Source organism: Contarinia nasturtii, unplaced genomic scaffold (genome assembly GCF_009176525.2).
Source record: "Contarinia nasturtii isolate CC-2019 unplaced genomic scaffold, AAFC_CNas_1.1 Cnas_scaffold_285, whole genome shotgun sequence".
Lineage (NCBI taxonomy): Eukaryota > Metazoa > Arthropoda > Insecta > Diptera > Cecidomyiidae > Contarinia > Contarinia nasturtii.
The window spans coordinates 5,274,326-5,296,875 of record NW_022197640.1 but is presented as its reverse complement, the minus strand read 5'-3'; the positions used below and the strand labels follow the sequence as shown (position 1 = coordinate 5,296,875).

The 22,550-nt window shown below is 33.7% G+C and overlaps 1 protein-coding gene across 4 annotated transcripts in view; it reads left to right on the top strand.

Annotated features, from left to right (window-relative positions):
- LOC116337694 overlaps nt 1-22,550 on the top strand; it is a 95,737-nt gene that overhangs the window by 53,167 nt on the left and 20,020 nt on the right. The window contains exon 1 of one of the 4 annotated variants that reach the window (XM_031762465.1): nt 15,931-16,159. The exons of the other annotated variants lie outside the window; for them this stretch is intronic. The gene's annotated coding sequence lies outside the window, so the exon portion shown is untranslated. Of the gene's footprint in view, nt 1-15,930; nt 16,160-22,550 lie in introns of those variants that run through there. 4 annotated transcript variants of the gene reach the window in all.

Below are 22,550 nucleotides of genomic sequence, written 5' to 3'. Positions count from 1 at the left end.
AGAGTGAAATGAAAGGCAATAAAACTTATTCAGTACTTTATGTTGGTGCGCATTGAATATAAATAATAATAAATGTTCGAGTAATTTGTTTATTTTCATTCGGAAATTACGAACGAGTTTGGATGCGCTGGGAATATTCGGCACTATTTTGTATTGCAATTTAAGTGAATTGTTAACTTTATGACACAACCATTGACTAATCAATGAAATGCAAATGCCCCGGATACACGGTCGTATTAACAATATCAGTAATCTCTCTCTTTCACTCTTTTTCTTTCTCTTTGTCTGTCTTACACTATCGTCTTATTTCACTAATAAGTGGAAGAGCTTCTCGGAATCGTGTGAATCATACTGAAGTTTGACCGGGCACTACATTTGAGCGCATAAATGTTTTAATGACAGTTACAATTTTGTGTGTATGATGTAGACGTGTTTTATTTCAATCCGGTAAAATAACGCTTTGTCCATGAAATGGCTCGATTTTTATAAATCAAATAGCCAAGTGTCTGTGGTGTTTATTGTAGAGAAAGAGAGAGTTTTTTTTTGCTCGTGAATACAAAGAAAAATGGTTTTCAAATTATGGCGAAAAGGTAATTATAATTATAGTGTACACCTTTTATTTCAGTTCACTACGACTATAGTTGACGTGAACTCTAAGGTGCGACGAACATAAATAGAATTTAAAACACAATTTTTGTTCTCTGAACTTTGCATTTTTATTATCCCAAAGAGAAATTGTCAATAAAAATTCCGTAGAAGTTATTAATATGTCTCACACCATCAAAAAAATTTTTTCTCCCAACCATTTGTGCTTCGGTGACCGTTTCCAATTTTAATTTATTTTTATTTGAGTGAATTGGCAAAACTCTTCATCATCATCAAATAACTTCAAAAAAAATATGATAGAGTAAAATAACTGACTTTGGTGTTTATAATTTCGAACTGTCGATGCGGAATTGATAAATTTGGTGGTCGACATCAAGTGTGATTCGATTATGTTTGTTGATTTTGTTTCCATTTCCGCAATTTGGATGAAAAAAAAAACTGTTGAGTGTATAAAATATTATTTTGAGATGATGATCGAAATAGAATTACGAATAGCTTTTTTTGTTTCATGCATTTGCCGTATATATATATATTCAAATGTAAATATATTTTTCTTTTGCGTAAATTGTGTTTCATCCATCAATTCTATTTGCTTTATGTTTTCTTTTTTCGCTTTCAAAGTATATCCTTTCATCATGCAGAGTATCCGATGATGAGAAAAAAAATATGGTTTGTGTTAAGAGCATAGTGAATCGCAAGGATGTTTTTTTCATTTCTATTGCTGGCTAGATCAGACGGTAAAAACGAAATGAAATATGTATTCAATTTTGCAAATGTTCTCCTCTATATAGGATATATATACTTCGATGAAATAAAATGTGTTCTTGTGTGGTTTTTCTTTGTTCCACTGCACGTTTGAGCATCAAATGACATTGAAAACGCAAAATTTTCATCAATTTTTTGTGCTCCTTGTCATTTTTTTATGGTTTTCTCTTTGGTTTTGGTATTGAGGCTCCTATGTTAGATCTAGTTCAGTGGCCACCATTCTAAGTAGCTAGTTTGAATACCATTTTATCGGTTTGACAAGCAATGCACGCGAGTGCGTCATACTATTTTTGGTAGTTGTTTTTCGTCAAAAGCCACTTTACGAATATGCCAACAGCCAATCTCATTTTCTGTATACTCTTAAAGGCAATTTGATTAACAAAATTTGTAGAATTTAATTTTAGAGGTGTCGATGTGTTCTGCATCATAGAGAGAAATAGAGATATAGCAATATATAGCATTTGAATTAGGGTCAACAATTACTCTAATTAATCGTTTCCTTAAATTGAAACTGGTGGCGACGCAAACATGAGCTTGATGAGAATCAAGTCATTTTACAAAATCAAATGCCAAAAACGCACTACTAACCCAGCAACTACATTCAATTGTAACGTCTGTTTTTGTTTCCTTTTCTCACTCTCTCTGTCTCTCTCTATCTCTCACTTCGTTTGCATGCATATAAATAACGTTGCTTGTACAATATACGCATAACTGTTTCATTGGCTTGCACCTGTTCTATCTTTCTTCGTGTTTTGTTTTCCAGCACGCCGAATACCATTCATTCGGTCTCAATGCATTTTGAAAAGATAAATTGCTTTTCAGCAGGTATAATTTTCAAATGTTTATAAAATTAGCGAGATATGAATAACTTCGGATGTAAAACGGGGTGCAAATTAAATGGCTCTTAACCAATTTCACCGCTCCGACAAAATAATGAGTGTTGATATGGCTGCCACTAGAAAATATGGATGCAATTTCGTTGTCATGACACATTCATCATACACTGCACATAAATCTTTTTGTGTTCGTATGTCAAACAGAAGATGGGTGAATAGTTCATATTCATTGTACTGACATTGAACCACAACACCGCCAACTTGAATTAAATACTTTCTGGTGCACACCAATGCACATGCACATTTTCTAATTCTATGTTGGCGGCATATTTTGATATTACTTGAATGCATCTTAAATTTCAAAATAGTGCACGTTCAGCAGTGAGCATGATTGCGCAAACGAAAAGCTTTTCATTCGCAAGCAAAAAAAATGTTTAAACAAATTCAATTTCCTGCTCTTTTTTTATAATGTTAATAAGAATGAAGACGCAAAAAGAAAAAGATGAAAGCAGTGTGCTGTACATACAATTCTATCGCTAGTTCTATCATCGCATTATGTTCGTTCTGTTAAGCACATCAAACAATTTACGAAAACTGTCAAAATGCAATATCAAATTGTGCCAACACCACGGATTATGTGCTGTTCGTCGTTGCAATGCCATTCGATATGATCCGTGGGCTTTTATTATTATGTATAACTTCCTCGAAGCAAAAGGAACTTGTAAATCGGTAATATTGGAACGCTGCAGGATATTCACCATAACAAAAAAAGGGAGTTTATTCAATTTTTTGTTCGCCTTCCTCCAAGATGTTTCAAACGCGGGCGCATACTCATAAACAATGATAATCATTAAATTTAATACTGTTGTGTTAATAAAATGTTTCGAAAAGATCAAAGGCAAGATGTGACAAAACAAACAGAAGAATGTGGAGCAGAACGTTATTTGATTATTATCATTGGCATGATTATCATGCATGTTGGCTTAGAACAAATAAGAAACAAACAAGATATATCCATGGCAAGCATTTTATACAAGATCCTTAAATTGCTGTTCGCCACTTCTATTCGCCAAACCATTATTATTATTTCCTTTAGTGCTTCACGCACACACACACACCAAACAATGCTCTTTTTTCAGCATGTTATAGGTGTAACGAAGTAAATATTGATAGCAAGCATAGAAACGAAGAATAAAAAAAATGCAGAAGAAGAAAGAGAAAGAAAAAATGAAATGAAGAAAAGTGCACACATAGAATAATGTTATACTTACGTAATCGCATATTTTCCCAACACAAAAGTAACCAAGCGATGAGTGTACCGTTTGGATAGTCCGTGTTAAAGGTCGGCTCATCGTCATTGAGAATGTGAGTTGAAAATTTGTTGGCGGGTTTATGGTTAGCTACAGATGTGGCGACATTTACAATCTCAAGCATACTGAACAATATGAATACAAAATGTGTAGCCAATGTGTGCAATACTCATCACACATGGCTGATGGGGCAGGCGGGCAAGAAGAATGGCTGGTTGGCAGACACAAAGCTTACTTACTTAAGTCGTGGCATGAGCGAATAATGTAAAGAATCGAAGAGAGAGAGGGGGAGGGAAGGGAGAGGGCGCGCGCGAGCAAAAAAACTACCGAATAATGAAAGAAAGAAAGAAAATCAGCTTAATCATATTGTAATGCTTTAGTTATGAACACATCCAATAGCATCATATACACTTAAGTTCAAGTCATAAGACGATAGAATAGTAGTGAAAGAGGGTGTACAGAGCAAAAACACCAAAGAGCGTCTCGCGTATGAGAGTTCGCCACATCAATTGCCTCATTTCAATATGTGTGTATGCAAGGCGTTGTGTGTGTATGTGTGATATTCGCTGTAATAAGGTTGTCAGCGAAATTTATTATCCTGCAGGCTTAAAGAATAATGTGCCGGATATTGTGTGGTGTATATGGTAAAGCATATTCTTCATACACCCAGAGTCTCTTGCTGAGCCACAAGAATATACACTATATGTTCACATATTACACGCCATTCGTGGTAATAGATGATGATACCGCGAAAGAGCGGGCAAACGGCTGGCAGGCAGGCAGGCAGGCAAACGCACGCTCAATGATATACATGCTTGAGAATGAGATCGGCATTTGGCTTCTGTGCCACTTTTCACCCAATGATGCCTTCAGTATCCTTCTTACAACTATGAGTGCAGAAGCGAACGTGCAATTCACTCATTATTTTCCTATTCTTTCAAAACGATAGATTAATAGCTGACATAGTTGAATGCTGCTAACTGAAATGAATGCCAAGTCATTTCGTATCGTTTATGGTGTACATTGTTTTTGTGGTTTTCTCTTTCTCTTTCTCTCTTTCGCTCTCTTGTCGTTGAGGTATTTTGTCTTTTTGGATTTTGTTCGAATTAGGATTCAACAAAATTGAATGCTCAAGAACTCGTACAGTCAATTAAAATGGGAAATGTTATGATATTCATTTGAATGGCATCTGGATATCGACCGCAGTCTATTGTCACATTTTCTGCAAATTATTCAATGTAAAACATCGATTATGTAAAATTTTCTTTGTGCTCATTTTTTTCCCCGTTCTTTTCTATCGAGTTGAATGATGCCACTGTATGTCGATGCACTTATTGCGTAATCACATGAAATAACATTTATCGTTTTTAAGTTGAAGAGAAAGGGATAGGGTTTATCTGATCTTTTATTGATAACATACAGAATTAAAAATGCCATTAATTTCTAAAATGTATGCTAAATAAGTTGATGAAATCGCCAATCAACGGATAAAAATGCTAAAATGGTATTATGCATGTTTTTATTGTTGTCGACGTTGTTAACAATAAATCCAAAATCCGAATGCTAGCCAAAATGGTGTTAATCGTAAATTTTTCTGTACAACTCCTTAATTGAAAAAATACTGTCGTTGTTACTGTTGCTGTTGCACATACGACACCGGAAATAACATTATGTACTTCGTGTATTTCTGTTTTTTTTTTTGTTGTTGTTCTGTAAAACTTTGTTCAGTTCATTTATTTGCAATGTCATGGTGTGCGGCAAGACAATTATCAAGTAAAAACTGCTGACGATGACCGACAAAGTAAGTTTATTTGCCAAAAAAAAAGTTAAAACAGCGACAACATCAAAGTTCAAGTCATTTACAAAATTCTGGGAATTTGAAACATGAAAAAGAGACAGAATATGTGGCTTTTACTTCTACATATACTATCTAAATTTATATGGTATCTATTATAAAAGCAGACATAGCCTACTGCAATGAAATGGACCGCTTCGAAGCTACAGTCGAAAGTGGCGAAATTTAAATATTGATCGCAAAATATTACGATTTTAAAACTTACTAAAATGGATAAATCAAAAAGCGTCATAAGATTTACAAAAATTGACATAAACATTACAAATACGAACATAAATCAAAAATTGTGTATAGAAAATCAAATGCATTTTAAATCCACGTAGTGTTAAGTTCGATGTGAAAAGAGAGACAAAAACTACAAATGGAATCATTCAAATTCATTATCATTTCCGTCGTTACAATTATCTGACACAAAATAAGTGAAAAGAAAAAATTATATTGAACAACAAATAGGGAACTGTAGCGGAAAATCTATTAATCAAGTTGTTTGGTTGAAATTTGTCGCAAGCAAAAAATCCAATGACGAGAATTGAATCAACTGTTGAATGACGGTAACAAAATTTGCACGCATTTTTTTCTTCAAATGTTTGGTGTTAGTGAAACTATTTTCGATGTAAATTGAACGGTGGATCTTTCAACATGGATAGCATGGGAGATTTTCCGTTGTTGCTATGGTCGTATGTCCAATTATATCGAGTGTTGTAGAATGTTTATTGTCGATGGAACATATTGTATTGAACGTGAGTGAGATTCTAGTTGATGCCATTTCAATGGGTTCATTCAGGAAAAAAACTAATGATCGAACAATAGGTAAATCGCATGCGAATCAAATGCATTCAATCGTACAAATGCATATATGCAAATGTTTACGTCAATAAACAGAAATTTAATTAAATCTAAGCCACAATCACATAACAACAACACTTCGATTAAAACTTCAACCAAGCAGTGGTGACTCAACTTTTTGTTTTGCCCCTGTGAGTTACACATTTTTCCGACATTATTTATGCATCCAAAAATTAATTTTAAACCCAACAATATCCATATATGAGATTTCATTATGCGCGTTTATTATTTGTCAATTTGATAAACATCTGTATGATATTGATGATTGAAATTTAAGCGTCAATTGTAAAAAAAACATCGTGTTTGCCTTTGGCACAAATTCACCAAATGCACCATTTTATTTTGATGGGTTATTTATTATTATTTGCATACTTCACACGGTTTACGGTGGCTTTTTCATGAAAAACCGAAAAAAAATATATTACATTTGTAAATTAAGCGGCATCAAATGGTTGAAAAAAAACCCATTGAAATTGTTACCTTTAAATAGTATTACTGTAAGATTAATTGAAGTGGGGGATGATGATACAGCATTGAAATGAACATCGTGCCAATACAAATATTTTTTGCAATGTAAATTCATTGTAACCATCCCAAATTGAGATGGTATGTATGTTAATATCAAATCTTCAATTTTATTATTTATTCCAAGAGGGCATATCAATTGCCAAATTGATTAGCTAATTTATATACAGATATACACAACAATAAGTATTCATTTTTATGTCAACTACAATCCTGATCCAGACATATTAAACGAGAATCGTTCAGTAGCGTGGAAAAGGTCATATCCATTCGAAGCCCTTTGAACACCCCTTGAAGTATAAAATTTGATAAATCATCACAACAAAAAGAAACTCACATAAATTCAATGATTCTTGATTCAATGTGTAAATCGATATTTGATTTATCTTGTACTGTGGGAATCCAAACGTCAAAAATAAAGTATAAAAATTCAAGTGTCGATTACATGTAATATGCATATTTATCGAAATTATTATGCCGATACTGAACTGATTCAGAAATGTTTTACTTTTCACATAAAAGGCATGAATCTAAAGTTTTTTTTTTTAGTGAATTCAAATAAATTTCCAGACTTGAGAAAACCATTTCCAAAAATGAAATTTGATTTTTCATTTTGATGACTCGGAGTTATGCCATGAGAAATATAAGCATGCCATTTGAGAAACTATAGTGTGATCAATGATTTGTTATCATCGCCTGTGAATAAGTAAGTGTTTGGTGATTGTTCCAGATAATATTGAACGCAAAGAGTCTTTTGTTTCAGATCAATGTAAGAATGGATAATCCGTGAACCGAAATGGAATCAAATAAATCATATGACAAAATGTGTTCTTCCGATTTCAAATGGTGCAAGACATTTTATGAAGAATGCCGAAATATTATTTGGTGTGATAATATCAATCTACCAATTTTCTGACCGAAACAAACATACGATTAGAATACGATAGTCAGAGTACCTAGAGCGAGAGAGAGAGAGAGAGAGAGAGAATGTAAATATAAGAAGAAATTGAGATTTGAACAAGTAGATCGCCAGAAAAAAGGACTCGATAAAGTGTTCACATTTGTCTACTTTGTTTGTAAGCGATCGAATATATGCTTTAGTTGTTTTTGATTATTGGATTTCTTACGGCTTGGGTATTGTGCTCGTTCATTGCCTGTGGTTATGACCTTCTCGCTCTATCACTCCGACAACACATATATGCGCATATTTACAGAGGGAAGGGAAATTTCCATTTTTGCTCAGTTTATCCAAATCAAACCCAAAAAAAAACTGTTGTCGTTGACGTCGTCTTCGCTGTTGTCGTCGGTTTATTATTATTTTTCTTGTTGTCGTGCGCTCGATGCTAACACAAACCGAACGCATCAAATGAAAAAAAAATCGATTTTCATATTTCTCTGATTTTTATATGTAATAATATTACATACATTCCAGCGCAATATTGGATGTCATTTTCAAACATATCGTTTACCATGCACAAAATTGAAAATGCAAAAAAAAAAACTAATGCACGTGGTGATTTCATTGGTTGTCCTCAAATTCAAAATTTGCCTCTTCGGATCGGCCGACTCACAAACAGAAATACGCATTTGATCCACGCACAAAAATGATAGTTCTGTCTTCAAAATTGGTAATTTTATCCATCATATAATTTTTCTTTTTATGAGTCAAAACGGACGAAAAAAAGGTACTGAAAAACTTTTCATCGGAAAAGAAAGTTTCACATATCGGCATGGCTATGTGCGGACGAATTTTATTGCCAATATATGATTCCGCAAATCGATTGGAATACCAATTGAACTGCGTATAGCTTTGTCGTAATGACGGATAGTTTGCACCAATGATCAGTGCGTCTATGTTTGTCCGATAAAAAGGAATTAGATTTTTTTTCTCAGCTTCGACGATGATGATGATGATGACAACAATAATAACAAATAATGTGCCACATAGAAATATAAACTCATGTGTTCATTCGTGTATTATTGAGCGTTTGACGTCGATACCGTTTCTCTTCTTCGTCTTTTTATTGATTTTGAATGAATGGCATAAGTTACACCAACAACGAATCGAATCCGTATCAAACCATTGTTGGGTTTGCTTGAAATCTTGTAGAAAATCAATCCATAAAATAAGCGCTTTTCTGATCAATCCATCGACAAAATTCATATTGTGTATATAGAACATTCATGCACAAAACCCATAACAAATTGGATTGATGTATTACAATAAAATCGTCACAAATTCTCGGAATAAAAGGTTAAAAATTACATAATACCGTTCGATTGATTGTAAAACATGACAAGAATAAAATACTTTTGGCACCTGACACACGACAATGCACACATTTTCCGGAATATCCACTTCAATTGAAAGCCATCTGAAGTGGATGATGAAAAAACATCAAAACTAGTTTTGTCTTCAAATCTACTCACTTATTTAGATTTTGGTTTTTCCACGTTCTTCACTTTCATTTTGCTTGGTCGAGCATCTCGTTCCACACGCAAAGGGTGATGGATGGACTCAAAGCGGCCATTAGGCTGTTTGCCTTTGTCAACGATTAGATAACAAAGTATCATTTATTTATTTTTATTTTTTTGGCCAACACTATTTGATCTAGTCCATCCGGTGTGTTTTGGTAGCATTTTTACTATTTGACAGAGAAAGGGAGAGAGAGAGAGAAAGAAAAGTAGAGAAAAGTTCAAAACTGTGTCTGTGCTGACCTTACATCTGACAATGTTATCATTATTTATTGAAGAGTAAAGAGACAGAGAGAGAGGGAGATTCGAACCTTTATCTTAATTTTTCGTCTCAGTTTGATATTTATTCGTTTGGTATGTGTTTGCGTGTTTCATTGCAACATTGAGAACAATATTTCGTATGAAATTTAACGCCGACAAGAGAAAACGAATTCAATCGACTGGGAAAAATGTGTTCATTGCCATTAAATGTGATAATGTCACGAAATACACTTCACGTTTCAGCATAGAGAAAAATGAGGAATAATTTTACTACCTAGAGATGGAAGCCCGTTAAGGAAAATCAAATAATAATACAAAGAAAACCCAGTAAAAACGACTGAGATACGTTCAAATGGTATCGTCTACCGTTGCATGGCATCAGCGGCAGCAGTAAAAGCCATTTTCGCCTATATATTCTGACGCATTCTGGTGTTAAAAATGGAAAACACTTCACTCACAGCATTCGATCTACGCATCCCTTAAATCCATGTGATTCTAGATGTGTGCCGAATAATCCCATGATATGACACAAGACTTTGATTTCTATTTACAATTGTCGTGCTTTATGTTCATCATTTGAAATTGGTTTTATATTACAGTCTAGTTTGCATACATAATAGTGTTCATGCAAGCGTTCATAATCAAATCACCAAAATTCCATGCTATGTAGGTAGGTTCATGAAATGTTGATGTCAGAATGAAAAAAAAATGTGCTATTTCCCGCATAATGGTCATTACAATCATCAAACATATTCTTGTTCTGCTTAGTGTATGTTCATGAACAGTTCTTGTTTGAATCTTACATCGGCTCACTCCAACTGTAATAAACTTGTACTTCTTATCGTTGCATGTGAGCGAAAAAAAATTGAATATTTTTAAGAGCTGTCTGATTTTTGCTGAAAAGCTCACTTGGAACTATACAATTGAGACAGTTGAGTTAGCTTCACTGACTTTTGGAGGATATATTGAATTACAAAATCTGTCCACATTTTGAGATGAATTATCGAATAATTTCTCTTTTTTTGGAGCAACATGATATTTTATGACCAATTTATGTGATCGCAAAATGTAAAACAGTGAAAATATGCGCATCATCAGAATATATCGATTGGCTCATTGATTTTTCCCTAGATGGTTTTATAATGTGTAAATCAACATTTTTAATGTTCTCATTCATTACATTTTCAATGATTTGGAAACCTCAATTTCCGTTTAAAAAGCCTTCGATAAACAATGGAAACAACTTAAAACTCGACAAACAACTATTGTTCCAGCATCGTTTTTTTTTTGTTTCGCTCCGCCACCAAATTTAAATTCGAGAGGGAAAAATGAACACACAAATAAGTAAATGGTGTAGATTGAAAATTTTAGAGAACCTTTTGCATATTTTATCCGGGTCGTAAAGTTATTGAATGAGGAACATCACGAAATGTGTCACTCAAAAATCGGCACTTGAAGCGATTGTCTGCATGCGTGAGCGTTGAATTCTCGTTCTCTCGCTCCAATTTTCCTCACAATAATGAACCTATATCAATACACACAAATGAATATACCTGAAAAATTCGATAGCAAAAAAGAACACTTAACCAATTGACACAAAATAACAACAAAATTACAACTGATTTTATCCTCGTGTTTAAACCCACTCAGACCTGCACGCGATCTGTCAACCTAAATTTGAATATAAGATTATAAATATGTCACATGACCTTGAAGTCAGAATGATTATTTTTGTTAAAAGATTGATGGAAAATCGAGTGACCTAGCAGCAACGTCAGCAATGGCAACGTTTTGATTATGACTTCATACACGTGTCTATGAAAACGTGTTTTATTCTTCAATAAATATAGTATATGCTCTGAAATTGAGATGTGAATATGCCATTAGTCGAGTATGCACCGAACATTCCAAAACGAATAATTATCTTCTACCCTGTTGGTCTTTGGTTGTATTCGAAATAACTATTACGCCGTTTGTAAATGTGGTGCTTACCGCTCTATAAGATACCATTTACAAGTAAACTTAAAATTGACTCGCCTTTATGTAAAACACATTTTACCTTTGACGTGACGTGGCTTTTGGATGACAAACCCAAAAGAAATCATTTAATATTTGTAGATTTGTTAGTATCGTATCGTATTTGTACATCCAATGTCAAGGTGATATTTTAGAAAAGGTGCAATTTAACAGGTAGATAGTTATATTTTTCACTATAAATACGATTCAAAAATGTTCACACCTTAGCAAAAGCATGTATTCCAAGGTAAGGAATATCCCAAATGATTTCGACTGGTGTCTATATACTCTTAAATGGTGACACAGTTAGACATTTTATGGTGTTTCAACCACGTTAATATTCCGAATTTACAATTTCAAGTGCTTAACTGTGCGTGTCAACTAATCTCCTGTGTTTTCGTTTTGAGCGGGGTTATAGTGTTTATGATGCGGCACACCATCATCATTTGGAATCACAGCCCAATATTTACATTGATTTATTGTTTAACCAAGTCCGAATATTGTCTATTTTAGTGCAAAAAGTTTAAGAAGTTTTTCATTTTTCATTTGGCCAAATGCGAAATATGGCACAAAGCCATACTGTACAACAGAGTTTCGCCACCATATTCGGTTGGAAATAAATATCTTTCTTTCACGGAAGCCGACTTTAATGCCAATAATTATGTAACTTTGTAGACGAAATGCGACGTTGCGATATTAAAATTGTTTTGGAGTGCTTTAACAAAATCATCTGGGCCTGATATCAGCATGAAGGCATACGGAATAATTTTCGCTCGTTCGGGCCTCAATAACGATTGCTTCTGGCATTATTCGATTTTCGTTTTTATTATTACATTATAATTCGCGTGTTTCTACTAGTATTTTGTTGTCGAAATGTTTTCATGATAAGCATAATAGTCATTTATTACAGGAGCGCTACAATCAAAATGCAAATCGTCATGATGACACCGTTCAAAAAGCGCGCGCTTCTTTCTTTTCTATTATTTGCTTTCTCTTTCTCGCTCTCTCTGTCTGTCTGCTTCTCTTGTTCTCGGCAATATATTTTGTAATATCATGATAATTTCGAACTAACAATAATTATTTTAATCTCTTTTGAATTATTTTGTTGGAACAAAAATGAGATTATGTTCCGTTTCGAGTCTCTTTTTCACGATAAAACGGAAAATGTACTTGAACCAATTTAGAAATGTCGAATGGAAAATGCCCTTCAATATTGATATGAATAAGCATATCCGTCTGCAGTAAATATTTATATGAAATGATTTTAATGCTCAACGACATGGGAGGATGAAGTTTCTAGTTCCGGTTATGTTTTTTCTTCAATCGAAAAAATTGGCTCTAACCATTGAATATTACTTTTCTTTCACTCAAAATAATCAAAGAAGTTGAAATGCATGCACATAAATTGGACCATGGAAAATCGCCGTTCCACGACAGTAATTGGGGTGAAAATAATGAAATATGAAAACTTCGAGTTATTGCGTGGAATGTGTGCAAATTTTCACGTTTTTATATTATATTAAAAGTGCCATCAATTCTTTCAAATCAAACGAATGCTGAACGCATTTATGTTGCTCTGGAAGTCAAAATAAAACACAGATTTGTCCGAAGATTGAAGATATCAAAGAATACAAACAAACGATGCACGAAATATATTGTTTTCAAAGTGTCCCAACGGTTCGTTTCCTTTTTCTGCCATTTACTCACTGGATATTGCTTTTAGCATAAATAAATTGTCATTTATATTTGTTTTCGATTCGTCTTCTCTATAGTCACCGTTAGCGAAATGAATATTCAATTCATTCAAGCTCAATTACAATACGCAAAGACGTAGAAAATCGAACAGAAAAGCTCAACAACAACACAATACTAATGACACAAAAACACAGCCATAAGATTCAAGAAGCCCTTCCAAAGAACGAGTAAGTCTACCCAAAAATAAATAGCACTGCGTTTATAGATAAACTAGACCAATCTCAATTTTCAAACACACACACCTTCAGCCCGATTTAAAAGCAAACGAGAAATTTATTTCGCTTACAGTCAAATGGGAATTACGTGCAAGTAAAAAAAAATCAACCACCCATCGACCATTTGCATGTTGTTATCGACGGCATACAAAACACTACCATAGATATGGGTATTATGTTGGCAATCAATGGAACGTCGCATTGAATGGGATTTTGTCTTTGGATTGGAGGTTTTTCTTTTGCGTATATTGTCGCCGTCTCTATTTGAACAGTGTGAATTGCATTGCTTAAGTTTTCTTTTCTTCTTTGCATGTTATCATATAGTTGAATGCGCGAAATATTGTTGATGCCATGCTTGGCTAGAGTAACGGCGACGACAAATATTAACGTCTGCTGATTTTTTCATTGTTCTTCCATTATTACATGTGGTAGTATGGTTTTACGACCAGTGAGTCTGACTAGACGAACAACCAAACAATTCAAATTCAGCCAAAAAGATTATTCGAAAAATTATCAAAGGTATTTTGGGTTAGCATCACGTCGTCATGCTATTATCGAATTCTTTGAAAAGTTTCCTCATATTTTTTTTTCCTCTTGCGTTTCGTATTTTTACTCTTTCGTCAGTTCAACTTCGTTTACTTCATACGATAACGCTTTTTTTTCTACACATTTTATTCTCATTTATTATGATGCGTGCTCATGGCAGCTTGGCAGCTACCGTATATGTAGAAATATGCGAACCTCTCTCATTCCCGAAAAATTTAACAATTTTTCAAAAGATAGAACCGAAAGAAAAAAAAACTCATTACTGCAGAGAAAGCACCATCACTAAAAATACAAACAATGAAATGAATAAGGAATTCACATGAATCAAAGAGCCGTATAAAATGGCATAAGGAGCTGTTCATAGAAAAATAAGACGAGAATCTGTAATTGTTTGCAGAGACATTCGCTCGAAAAATGAATGAAAAAAAAGACGAAGTAACAATCAATCCAATGGAATAAATAGCGCGATGGCGTGGGAAAATGTAACAAAGTGAAAGTTGAAAAAAAAAAAAGACAAATTAAACTGTATCCAAATTGTACATACAATTTAAACAGAATCTCACATTTTTTTCTTTGTGTCGACGACTTAAGGTAGGTCACACATTCGCCCAAAATGGTGCACAAAGAGATTGGGAAAAATTAAATCGGATGTACTGTTTACATTTTACAATTGAAAAAAAAAGAAAAAAAATCCAATGGAATGTACATTGTACGGTTGAGTCTCTTTTTTCTATATGGAAACAATCTTTTCTTACGAAATAGGATAAACAGGTACAAGCAAAAGAGAATCTCGAAAAAGTGACTGAAAACACTAATCAACCATTCTCGACACAATGACCGATGACGATAAATATTTCCTGTCAAACGTTTGTTGATGCCAATGAACTGTAATTTTGGTCCTTTTACATTACACGGTGCTCTAGTTGATTGCTCATTTTAATCAGCCGTTGTTTAGTATACATTCACATAAAAACACATACACACAAATACTATGTAATCTAAATTCATGCATTCCTTTACCACGAATCGTATATGGGTGTGTGTGTGTCTGTGGAAAAACTTCGACAAATTTAATTTGCAATGAAAAATAAAAGTTTACCTCAAAGTTGGTGGCATTTCATGTCTGTACAGCAGAACAGCGACATGCACAAAAAAAATAATGGAAATCAATCTTTTCAACCTTTACGTTGTTTCTTTTGTGTTTGTTTTTTTTTTTGTGTAACAACGAACCATTACAAATATGCCATTTTCAAACCAGTTCATCTACTCGATATTCGTATTCTTGTTTTCATACATTTTAAACAGTCGACCGTTTAGGTTTTATTGCTTTGCTGTCAATTTGAATTCTGAAACACGCAACCATAAGCATTGTACAAATGTTTCATTCTGCATGTATATGTGTGTAACACAAACGCACATCATTTGTTTGTTTCTTTTAAAGCAGCAATACCAACAACGACAAAAATACACACCGCATCACTATACACATACACAAAGTGTCATCTACGTCTGTCTCGTTTGCACAACGGTTAGAAATTCAAAAATCAAAATCGGTCACTGTGTACATCGCATGTTCAGTCGGATTACATTGAACTAAAGCCAACAACGCAGCACAAATGCGAGAGAACGAAACATATAGAGGAGCAAGCGTTCACATACATGTGTGAATTGAGACGCATAGAAGTGGTGTTGGTTGTATGCGTTTATGCGTATGTGTATGAGTGTGCATGTTTTTGTTTTGTTCGGTGTTAAATCGTACGCGCATTGATAGACATGATTTTTTAACGTTTGTTGTGTGAAAGCCATACGAGTTTAAACTTCATTTGATTTTGAGCGCTTCAAAAAAATTGTTTTTTTTTCTATGTTGGATTAAAACGTTTATTCTAAGCAAGATTTGTATATTATTTATTGTGATTTTTTAACTGATCGAGTGCTGTTTAATTTTAATAATTGTTGCCGTTTTATGGTGAAATTTGTGTTTTCGGCATTTTTGTGTACTTTAAGTCAGTGGTTGAATCTATGAGAAGAACAAAAAATGTCATGCATGTGAAGGTTTGAGGACCAAATAAAATGAATGCATTGTACTTTTAGTTTTGTTTGTGCGAAATGCTAATGTTGTACTTTTGAGTGCTTCTTTTAATTTAATTGGTGAGTTTTTCTGGGACATTTTACTGTCTCATCACATTATCACATCGAACAATTTTTGTTTGTTTGTTAGAAAATCAAATCAATTCAATACATTCAGAGAAAAAGTGAACATTTTTTTATTGAGTAAAATTTAAAGAAAACAAATGTAAAAACAATACCACGAACCATTACTTAAGTCATTTCGATTCAATTTAAAACGGTTTGTGTGTCGCGATTTTTCGATTTCGTAAAGAATTGAAAGAACTCTTGGCGCAATCGTAAAAAGATGCGAAACAAAAGTTGAATGAACAAGTGGTTTTGACGGTGTGATCAATGCTTAAAGATATAAAACAACAATTTGCGGTGGCAGTCGATTGTTATTTTATTTTTGTTATTGCTCATCTATACAACTAAAATCAAGACATCAAATCCTAACTGTGCTCGAAGATAATAGACGACTAAAAGATAATCAATGATCAAAACATTTCACGAATCACGTGTGTATTTTTGATGGAATTGCAACATTCTTTATAATGTCACACAGGCCTTTTAAAACCAGAAGTTTTTTCCGTTTCTTTCTTTATGTTTTTAACATAAATAAATGAATAAATTATAGCTGGTTTTTTTTTCTCTTATTGACACTGAAATTTACAGCGGTGAAAATTTCACAATCGCATCCAACCTGAACATCTCAATAAAATATTTAAATTAAGTATTCCACATAGAACACTCGGAAATTTTGGTTTTTGGTTAACAGTTCAGCTTGCTGCTAATTGGCTAGAATAAATGATCATAGTCACACAAAGACATAAATAAAACTGGGAATTCTAGTATATGCATCTTAAGAACTGACATTCATTTGATTAAAACGCTGAATCGCACACAAATTCAATCAATGTGAGCACCGCCAATTGACTTCCGAAAATAATTGATTTTAAAAGAAAGTCGTTCCGTGAAATTCCTACGGAATATGCATGCAATTTCAAATGGAACACATGTAGAGCATATATTAACTTTCGATTGAGTACAAGAAAAAGAAAAGAAGAAATGGAAAAATCTCCATCGATATGTCACTAAACCGATCACAAATATGACATGTCCAAACTATGTTCCGGAGAAATCTTTCGCGAAATATGAAAATACGATGATTGTGAAAGTGTGTGTTCGTGTGATTGCCGAAGTAAAATGATAAAAGGCTCATGCATTCTCTTACATAAAAGGTTCGTTCATCACTGTCGACCGTACCCGTGCCGATATATTTTTCATATTATTACTTTATGATTGTTGTTTGTCGGTTACCATTCACCTCAAGCTGATTCTGTTGTGCAATTACACAGTGCATCTCTTAAGTTTGTAACTACTTTTTTTTATTGTTTACCAGTCGGTTCAAACCAACATATTTGTTGAAAACAGAAGAAAAAAATGCACATATTTGCTTGAAAATAAAGCACGTTGTTGCGTTCAATTGAAATGCATTTGAAAAATGTTTATAAGCAGTTAGTTTCGCATTTTTTTTTATTTTGAATTGCACACTGAACTCAATTCCGATTTCACTACACAGAAATAAAGTCTATGAAATTCGAAAGTTAGCACGATTACATGTTTCATTCGGACTGACAACGAAAATTGAAATAATACGCAGACATGCACGCGTACATATTCTGAGGTGTGAACGATTCTTGCAAAATGAAGTCGAGCATAAAAACCGAATGCCCCCAAGAATGTAATCAAATCATTCACGTTCGTTTGACTTCAATAAATCATGTCCGAATAAGAAAGAGAACGACGAAGAAGATGAGAAGCGGCCTTTTTTGCGCCGGCCGATCTCCGGCCTTGTGCTGACGCACTTTGTTTACGAACATAGACAAAATCATCAAAGTGTGACAGGCAATGTGTTGAGCACCATGCTTACAATGAAAACAAAAAAAAAGAAACAATGAAGAAAAAAACGACACTATTTGCGTTTATGATGAGGGTTTTGTGTACAATCATAAAAAAATGTGTGCCATTTCAACGAACCAGGCAAAATGACGTGCTATCCAAAGCCATGCACAATATTCGCACGCAAAATAAATACCATTCGAAAACATGACTTTCACATTACCTATATGTCATATATACACATGTTGATGGTACACATTTTTTTGTCTAACAGACATCCTGTCGGATGCATTGTAAAATTTGCATGTCTTTGGAAAGTGGCATGAATCATTTTCGCATATTATCGAAGGGTTGTAAAGAAACAAAAAAGCGCTGCAAATAATTCAATTTAAGCATAATAGAAGACCAATCAACCGGCTCTCGTCAGACAGAAAAGAATGAAAAATGCACACACTTCAGTGAGCTTGATATTGGATACAGTCAACAATGGAGCATGGTGCATAGCTATGAAGATAGCGAGAGATTAAATGAGTAAAAGAAAACCATTATCCAATATTCTTCATCAAACCATTGGTAGTGACCCAAACGCAACATTCGAGTGGATGAATTGTTTTTGCCACATTGATAACATTCTCTGAAGTAAATGTTCGGAAAATGACTTAAACAAAAACAATGACACATTCGAGTCGTCTCTTTCTGATCGATGGTGAATTATGCGATTCAAAAATATTGATAAAAACAAATTGAATTTTCTCCGTGAAAATTGGTGGAGAGTGAAAGAAAGTTCTTGCAAATGGAATTTTTAATTGAAACGTGATACCAGAAAAGGTTTCCCTTGACTTTCTGGATGAAGTCGTGCATCACATGGCCCTTTATCGAAGTCAATTTGATTTCGAAACTTTAATAATATGTTGATTGAAATGTGTGTTGCTGGCTTTTTTCAATGCCCTTTGAAATCTTTGTTGATGAATGTGAATGAAATCGTTGAAATTAATCTAAAGTTTTGCAGTTCATTTCTCTTTTCTTTGGTTTTTGCGAAAGAAAAGTTGTGGAAACAAAACTGATTGGAATCAACATAATTTTGATGTACTTTGGTACTAGGTTATGGAGATGCACTTCTTCATTCTTTCGAACATGGCGCAAGCGAACACCATTGTCTGTTGTTGTTCGATTCTTTTTTTTTTTCTCTATTGGGCGCGCATCAATGGATGTGCGCACCAGTACAAACTTTACAAATATGTAAATTAAAGTGGGGTAAATGACATTCAACTATCGCTTTGTTCTTCGTGCCATTGGCTTTGTTATTTCATTTTAGTTTCTTTATCGTTTCGCCATTCTGCATTGTGTTTATCGTGCGCGCGGTTTATAATCTATAGAGTATGTGAGTGTGTTGCTTTTTTTTTCGTTTCGTTTCATTTCGTTTCGGTTATCACTTTCTATTTGAATGTTAGATATTATACAAACATATATTATGGCATGATCAGATCTCGAACTCCTTCGGGGCGAGAGCCGGTGAATTTGTAAGAAGATAATGAACTTTGCAATTCTTCTAGTTTTCGGTTCACACATTTTACTGGTGCGTCTGTTGCAGCATAAATGTGTGCATATGAAACAAATAAATAGCGTAATCGCATTAAAGCAATTGTTTACGCGTGCCTCATGTTCAATGATTGCATTTGCATTTCTTGAACAACAAAAACAGTGGCATCAGCAGTGAAACAAAGAAAAAGAATTGCCATAAAAAAAATCAGTGTCTTGATATTTCATATCTTTTCTTTTATAATTCGAAATGAAATAAGGTTTTGCGAATATTGAACTGCGTTGGAGAAAGTGATGTTTATGCCTGTGAATACAATTCTTCTCTTTTTCTTTATGATACTTCGCTTGATGAATTAAACCAAGCTTTTTTGCACCGTTGAAAGTGAAAGAAAAATCATTGCAATTACTCATTGCTCAATTTGCACTCATCGTTACACATATCTTACAATCATTGCGATTTACTTTATTGAGAATAAATACATGCGCCCATTAGCTTCTTTGGCCAAAGATAATTAAGCTAATGATTAAAACAGCAGAAAAAAAGCAAGAGAGAAGAAAAACACAGGGCTCAGAAAAAGGGGAAAACAACAAGATCGAAAAAAAAATGTTTACTTTAAGCAGTGCTTTTTCTGTTTTCAAATAGCACTCGTTCATTTGAACATCGTATGGAATGGTCCATTTCAAATGGATAAACTGTTATATTCCATATAAATAAACGGTTGAATAACGAAGACAGATGATGTGCTAAGATGTAAAGCAAAGGTAGCATTTGATTTATGAGAACATTAAACATCCGTGTCATTTACAAGATTCCCAGTGTGACGAACTATAAATATTTTTCTGGTGTCGTTGGAGATTTTTTCGTTTTCTTTTTATTTTTTTTTATTTTTGCTTCGGTCAAAAAGCAGAAGTTTTAATTTCTTTTTATTTGTACAATGCCAAACATTCACATAGTTACCGAACTCCGACCCATATAATGACTGTAGCCGTTAGGCAGCTGTGTGCTCAAATTAAAACCTCGGTCAAATTCACAGCGATATGAATGTCAGAAATTGGGTTTTCCCTAGAAATAAAACAAAATAAACAACAACATAAAATAAAAATGCACAACAACTTTTGGGTTTTAAGCAGCCTAATTATTGTTTCCACGGAGAACTGAACAAATCGTTCAACTTATCCATCTGTGCTCAAGGGTTAAACATATTCATGGTCTATATCTTATGCTTTTAATGCATATATATTTTCATTTCTCCGTTCACTTCCATGAACTTGGTCATGATTTCACTGATGGATTATATCAACACAATGATCTAGTGGCACGGTCATTATTCCAAAATGTATTATTGGTACAAACATTTTCTCGTTTTCTACTCATTACACTCATCTCATGTCATTTGAATGGCATCACGAAAATGTAAAATTGCTCATTTTTCATTTGCAAACGATTCCATGCGGACATTGTGTATTATTTTGAATTTGATACATATCCCATTGACATTAGCACTCTTTGCTATTTTGAATGATCAAAAGGCATCGCCGGATGCATGCACTATCGCATTTACAATTTGTTATCGGTTGCGGTTGCTTAACTATTGTATACACACTTGGATGTGTCAATATTTGTTACAAATTAATTGAATACTGTTCGATTGCTTATATCGATTGTGGGATTTCTAAACCACAGACATGTTTATGCTTCGTGGACCATTAACCACAATACCATAACAGCAAAAATACTAACGCATGGATCTTAACTACATGAATATATTATGATCGATTCCATATTTCTGTCGCTTATTTTAAATCATATCTCACAATGTATGGAAAATAATGAATACTTGATGGCATCAAAATTGAATTAAAAATCAAAATGGCTGGGCCATTCGTTACATGACTTTTATTCTTTATTTCAAAACATTATTTATCCAAAAACTAATTAAATTAATGTGACGAACGTAATCGAAAAATCAAATTGGAAACGGTGCGCCACATTCAAAATGATTTCCATCGACTGAGGTGAGCTGTCATTTGTGATTGAAATTGACAAATTTGTTTCTGATGTAAACAAATTTTACTTTGAAATATGTTGTGAACTTTACAAGCAATAACAAAACTGACACGGTAGCCAAAATCCATTAGAAGCAATATTTCATCGCGCATCACATCACATATAATATTAAAGTGAAAAGCGACGGCGAGAAAGTGAAAAGTGACAGACAGTTATTGTAGTGAGAGCAAAATTTTCGTTGTTTCAGCGAGATACTTTGCAGTCCATCAAATTAATTACCTATATTTTAAATGGACTACGAACAAAATCATTAAATATGCGAGTGATAATGATCCTTGACTGCGACCAAACCGCTAATGATGTAACCTAGGGGCTTTCGTCTATTCGTTCATACCATAAAACATGCCATAGACGAAATATACACGAAATATACACCAAATATATGCAGTTATGCACATTTATTTGTGCGTATTACAGATGATTTTGCAACATAGTTCATTATTTACAGTATAAATCGTATACATTTGAAGATAAAAGCCCCTAGGATGTAACTTGAATCGGACTTTGTAGGCGTTTCTGTCAACGGTGACTATAAAAGGAAGTGACAAAACTTCACATAGTGAACACTAAATAATTGCACGAAAAACAATTTGATGTCTTGGTGGTGAACCAAATTTGCAAAATAAAGTTAAGAAAAAAATGGGCAACAAAAATCAAGCCACATTATCAATATATTCATGTTAAACCTCCAATTTGGAAAATGATGGCAATTTGAGAATGGTTCCCAATCATTAGTAATTGAAAGGAACGTCATAAAAATGTTTGGAAATTAAAATTCATTCATTATATGGTTCGCTTTGGATTTAATGATATAATTAATTTGCTGATATGGCGAATAAAGCATCAAAATACCCGCACTTGGCCATTTGATATATTATATTTAGAACAGTAATGTGCGAGGCAAATTTTTCAGGGGGGTGGTTT